The sequence below is a fragment of the Coptis chinensis genome, chromosome 7 (assembly GCF_015680905.1).
Source record: "Coptis chinensis isolate HL-2020 chromosome 7, ASM1568090v1, whole genome shotgun sequence".
NCBI classification, from domain to species: domain Eukaryota; kingdom Viridiplantae; phylum Streptophyta; class Magnoliopsida; order Ranunculales; family Ranunculaceae; genus Coptis; species Coptis chinensis.
The window spans coordinates 30,448,145-30,454,759 of record NC_141462.1 but is presented as its reverse complement, the minus strand read 5'-3'; the positions used below and the strand labels follow the sequence as shown (position 1 = coordinate 30,454,759).

General features: G+C 34.6%; 1 long non-coding RNA gene and 1 pseudogene across 1 annotated transcript; one reads left to right on the top strand and one right to left on the bottom strand.

Moving 5' to 3' along the window:
* Positions 1–584: 584 nt before the first annotated feature.
* LOC147487081 (putative polygalacturonase) lies at positions 585–2,665 on the bottom strand (annotated as a pseudogene).
* Positions 2,666–6,032: 3,367 nt separating this feature from the next.
* On the top strand, positions 6,033–6,343 carry LOC147487080 (uncharacterized). Its single transcript, XR_015200802.1, has 2 exons — positions 6,033–6,092; positions 6,184–6,343. It is a non-coding gene; the product is annotated as an uncharacterized LOC147487080 (long non-coding RNA).
* The last annotated feature ends 272 nt before the right edge of the window (positions 6,344–6,615 follow it).

Sequence of the window (6,615 nt, the reverse complement as noted above, 5' to 3'; positions counted from 1 at the left end):
TAACTTAGTGCACTTATGGGTAGAAAGCATTGTAGACAACCATGTAAGAGAGAGAAAAGGCTATCTCGTATAATAGAGTGTCACCTAAGAGAGAAAAATCTCTCTTAGAGGTCGAATTAAAAGCTACTAAGTTATTTTTTTTTAGCATTCAAAGATTTTTCAAGTTCTCACCTATTTTTTAGGAGAATTGCCACTTGCACTTACGGGAGGAAAACATTGTAGAAAGTTCTCACCTATTTTTTAAACCTAGATTCTGGACTTGTAAAAATTGCTCTTGCACTTACGGGTAGAAAACATTGTAGAAAGCCTTGTAGGAGAGAGAAAAGGTTGTCTAGCATATTATAGTGACACCTGGGAGTGAGAAAAATCTCTCTTAGAGGTCTCCACTTATTATTTTTTTATCACATCTCGTTTTTTTTAATTGAACATTTAAACATCAAACTTCACACCTCAAAATTATAGACTATGCATTTATATATTGAAAAATTGTAAGGACAAATGACAATTACATAGAATAAGGTTGTGAGATTATTATACTAAGATATCAGCTCGTTTACAACTTTACAAGTACGGACTTGAATCCATTAATAAGAACAAATGGTCATCTTAACATCCTCTATAAATAGCCTATCAGTAGGAAAGTGACAACTAAATCTTTTCCTACAACCTTATCAGGCAACAAGGCACAAGGCTTGGGAGTAACACCACTTGTAAATCCGGCAATATCAGTGCAGTTCCATTGCAATTCCTTCGGTTTTGCGGATAGCCCAATATTCACATTAGAGATGCAAATTCCAGTAAATTGGTTGCCCTTCATCCCTGCCAAATTAGCGACATGGTGACATTTTCTGCTCTTATGTCATTGTAATTGATGTTCTCAATCACGAAGCTTTCGGTCGGTATTGTTATCGGGGTGTGACCCATACATTCGGTCATCCGAAAACATACTTCATGGTGTGCATTGTCATGTTTCTTACAAAGATTTCTTTAACATATCCTCCTCTACCTATTGCAGTTTTAATTCGAATTCCAGACTCTGTATTTATTGCTACGGTGTCTTCAATCCTAATATCCTATACTCCACCAGACATTTCACTGCCTAGAGCTATTAGAGCACTATCAGGGGAAATGCAAGTGAGCCTTCTGATGATTACATGTTGTGTTGGAATTCCTACTTTAACTCCATATTGATCCCAACCACTTTTTAACAAAATGCAGTCGTCTCCTGAGACTATGTAGCAGTCCTCAATTAGCACATTCGAGGAAGAGTCTATAGAGAAAAGGAACACAAAACATTACATTTGGCCAATAAAAATAGTGAAAGACTTCACTTAGCTACATCAAATTGTTTTTACCAGAATGTTGTGGTGCACAGAACACGAAATAATTAACTTGGGAATGTAAGATCATAACAAGGCACAACTTAGAAGCTTAAACTTAGCAACTAAAATGTTGTACCTGGGTTAATGTCGTCAGTGTTAGGTGAAACTGGATCATATGGAGCATGGATCGTAAGCTTTTGGATGATAATATTGTTGTATTTTCATAAGTATATTTTATCTGAAGGTAATTAAGGTCGTGAACTAGCTAGTTCGTCAACAAAGATTAGTACTCACGAACATTGTATGTAAAACAATAAAAGTTCTATTGAATCTCTTGAGACTGAAAATTTGTTTGCTAAGAAGTGACAGAAACGAAAATAAGTTTCAAAGTAGTATTGAACCTGCTGTAAACTGGATGAACAACACATTGTGGAGAGTTCAACAATGTGAGATTAGAAATCTGTATCTGTTTAGAGTACAAAATTTCAATCAATGTCGGGCGGGTGTATTCCAACTTTTCCTGGTGGTACTTGTCCCACCATGTTTAACCTTGGCCATCAATTGTTCCATTAGCACCTGAGAAACAGTGGCAGTCTCATTTTGTTTTGTTGCATTTTGAAGCAAAGTATTTTTCTATAGGAGTTATAGGCAAGTATTACCTAGATTCATAACCTATGGTGTATTTTGAAATGGTACATGTTAGTATAACATCAGTGAGATTGTTCCCATGGATGAAACTATTGTATCTTAAATTGTCACCAGGAGCATCTCTTCCTCTCCCATAAGAAGGCAAAACCGGTATTAAAGGGAAATCGTTTTCATCCTGCAATATAAGCAAAATTTAATATATGTTAATATGGAGAGTTGTTGTTAGATAAGATGCATATATGTTCTTCATTTCCCTTCTCATTTTAACTAAAGCCCTACAAAAATAACATAGGTATTATCTATACATACATGAATTACCATATAACATTTAAATTAACATTGCGAATTGTAAAAATGAACCACACCTGAGACGCAAGAATAACAGCATCCTTTTGGAGATAAAGTGTGAAATGGCTGGTGAGATTGAAGCTTCCAATAAGCCATTTTCCTGGAGGAACAATCAGTTGAGCCCCACCATCTGAACTAAACTTGCTGAGATCAGCTATTGCTTTTTTAAAAGCCTCTGTATTTGAGGTCTTTCCATCCCCAACTCCTCCATATTCAATCAATGATGCACTGTGCTTTCGACAACTCATCGCTGGGTACTCACCTGAGTTTATATTAACAGCTGCACGACATTCTACTCTACCTACACTTAGTAATCCTAATAAGACAATAACGAAAACCACCTCCATTGCCTGTGTAATGCAACAACAAAGAAGTGAGTAAAATGATTAATGCATATAGGATGAAGCCTAAAATACTCATGATTTTTTTCATGCATGTTGTGTTAAGTATTAACAAGTTCAGATGGAGCGGATGATGCATATAAGATTGAGAATAGGTATGGAAGTTCGACCAGCCTTGCCTTTGGACTTGGTTCGACCCCAAAATATAACTTCCAGGTTCAACCATGTGCAACATTAGGAAAAAAAAAAAAAACAAAAAACCAAAATGACCTTGTCACCTGGCCCATTGGCTAACTCAGAAAATGGACGTAATAGTCAATGGATCGAGTGATTCCAATCCAGTCCAATAATCAATTTCTTAAATCTTAACTCCACACTTCGAAAGTCCATACTGTTAGTAGTATACTAAAAAGCAATGTTTTGAGTATAAGTGGGAGATTGATAGGGTTATATACTAAAAGCATTACTTTTGTAATAACTCTAATTCTTTATATTTTGAATGAGAATCATATGGGCAAATGTTATGCATATTATATATGTTATTAGTTATATGTATGCATCTAATACTTTATGTTATAGATGATATGGTGTGCGGTGACACACAGAAGATCATATCATCAATACCTTATAAAGTATAAGTAAACGTTCACAACCTAGATGGATTTGGACAAACCATTGGTACGGTTGTAGTATAATCTGGTATTAGTCTATCTTGACTACAGGATTACACTAGCACACTTTGTGTGTATTGAACAGGACCAAGTAAGGTTGTTTATCTTTATACTGACTATATAAGAGAACAAACACCTCTGTTATTATGGATGTTTGTCCTCTTAATCTGGATATAATAACGAGCACTTACGTGCTTTGTACATTGCTTTAAATCATTAATGAGTGAGATTCATTTGTGAATCAACAAACTCGATAGATTGGGTAAGGTGTGTTGTTGATTATAGAAGGAATCTGTGACCCGCAGGAAGTCGGGTTTATGATGTCCCCTTGAGGAGCTCTGATAACCCGTAAAAACTCAACTAGATTACTCTAACCTGATTCTTACAGTTTATCAATTATTTTCTTCCTACTCTCACATATATATTTATGCAATATATAGAGTACGGAATCGTTCCACTCTTAAACTTGCAAGACATAAATGAATTCAATTAATCAAACACAAAGAACAATGGTGAGAGTAATGTGTGATGTGAAATTTCTATTCTAGGATTATACGATTGATTCAAATAAATCTAAATTAACTAAACTAATAAAAATAGGGTTTTGATGGAAGAGAAAGTTATAGATAAGAGTAATCAATCCACCTAATATCATTATACTATCATTCCCAACACAAGAACAATAATAACAAGTCATAATTTAATAACTAATTTAAACTTTATAAATCTAATTTTAACAATAGTCTAAGAATCAAAATAAGAATTTATGAATTTAAAACAACTAAAACGAAATAAGAATTTAATCAATAACTAAATTGAAATAAAAATTAATACTTTATTATAAAACTAATAGTAATTCTAAATAATAATCTACTTTGTTCTAACACTAATTAATTGAAGGTAAAAACTAGATCTAAAACAAGCTATTCTAACTAATTAATGGAGTCTAACCTAATTTTCTAATCTCGATCTCATTATCCTTAAGAGCTAAGTCTTCTCCATAAAAATGGAGGAGACCATATCCACTTTTTCATCCATGGGCTGAGGAGCCATGTTTTGGGCCGGAAAATCGAGCCCAAAACCCAATTTCTTCAGTCCACAAAGGCCTTTTCAGCTAGATTTGACTTCTACAGACGTTTTGCCCACTTTTACTCTTCTGATTGGGTCAAGGCTTGGACCATTAGAAAGCTCTTTCCGTGCCGATCGTTTTGACATAAGATAGGCCCAATTCAGAGGTCTGAGTCCAAAGATACACTCTTCGAAAGTTTTGCTGACTTTTGTGCGCTGTTTCTGCCCACGTTGACTTTGACTTTTCAGCTTTGACCAAGCTTTAAAAAGGCTTTTTCTCCTTGAATCTTGGCCTTTAATCACAAAACTTCTTAGCAACCAACCATTGCTCCTTTATCTCGAAAATGGGCGCATTTCTGCATATATTCGACTCCAATGCCTGAAATACATAAGAACACAATAGCAGTACTAACTCTTACTTATTAATCACATAATTGGTCAAAAGCAATATTGTTAAACTACAGTTTTGGGCTCTTATCAAACCACCCCCAAACAGCATTTTGCTTGTCCTCAAGCAAATATGAGAAATTAGAATAAGTGACCAAAAATGGAGTTCTAACTAATCTCGTTTCGCCGAGTGCGATTGCATTGGCCATATGCAACAAGGCCTTAAACCACTAGGAATTCCCTAGTGGACGAGTTATAGCCTCGTGAGAGTTTCCTAGTAAAGGTATTCACAAACTTCATCTATACTACAACGACTAAGAAATAAAACTATTGTTTCCTTATTTATGTCTCAATGATCTATACATCTCACTAGTATTTAAACAAGAATGATCATTCTAAAACTTAAACTAATACATGCATAACAATCAAATCATCTTAAAAAAACAATTATACAATGAACTATGATATGAAATGCAATGGCAGGTTCGTTTCTGAAACTTTTGGGTAGCGTACCTAAGTAGGTTCTCACAAGGAATGTGTCAAAACACATAACACTCTGATTTTTCCACTCAAGTTTGCTAACTCCAGTGTGCAGTAGGCACACGTTTCCTCATAATCTCAATGACAAATCCAAAGAAACCGAGGTCGATCAAACACATCTACCACCACTACACCAAAACAGGATATTAGTAACGCATAAGTTTTTCAGTAACTAACGGTTTTTAAGTGTAACTAGGTTCCTAACGTTTTATGGGCGTTAAATTCATTTATAAAGTGTTACGTTAATTTTACTGCATTTGAGAATTAATTTGTTACGTTTTTAAAACTTTTGCTTCGGCCCATTAATCATAAACAAATCGTAAAGGTTATGAAAAATTGAAAATAAGACGCAAAATTAGAATTTTCAGTGAGAGGGAAAGACTAAAATAATTACGCTCTTCTCTCTTTCTCATCTCCTTCTCTCCTATAATTTTCATCGCCTCTCTCAACAACAACTCTTGGGGGTCAGCACCGGTCGCCGCTGCTAACGCTATTTGGTAATTTCCTTCCTTCGTCTTCTTCTTCTATGGATTTCAACTTTACATCTAATATCTTTTCCCGTTTTCTCACTACTACTAGATGTTTATTTTGAAATTAACTTGGGTGTTAGTTACTGCAGTTATAACTAAAGGTACGATTTTATAATTTTGTGTTTATTGTTATTTTCTCTTTTCCTTGTTTTTATTACTCTCTTCCTAGTAGTTTGTGGTATTGAGTCTATGCCCTTTGTTTCTCTCCACAGCTATCGTCGGAATCTTCAAATGAAGGTGCATTTTGAGTTCTTTTCAATTTTTGTGCAATTTTAGTACTGTGAAAACCGTAAATTATAATGAATTTACCTTTGGTTGGAATGTGCAGGTGGAACTGTGAAGAGCTGAATAGCTTGGGGTTGGACTTACTTTCTTGTTTCTTTTCAAGCGTGTTGATAATAGTGTAAGCAATCTTTTGATTTTTGCTGTTGTTGTTAGTGGAGTGGTGATTGGATTTGTTTATTGAAAATAAGTTTTAATTTGCGTTTAAGTGTGGCTTTCTTTTAGATATTTATGTAAGTGTAATGTATACACTTATTTTGCAATAGAATGTATATGTTTGCTGATTAACTCTGATTGTCGAAGCAAAACCATCTTGTTGTCTAGATTCTGGAATTTAGTTTTTCATTGAAACTTTGGATTTTCTAATTTGTAGTTTAAATAATACGCAGTTGTCTTATTTCTTCTCTTGCTGTTGCTGCCCTATTGGAACTAGGCTTTATTTTCATTGGCTAGGGTTGGTCTATTTGCCTTACCGACT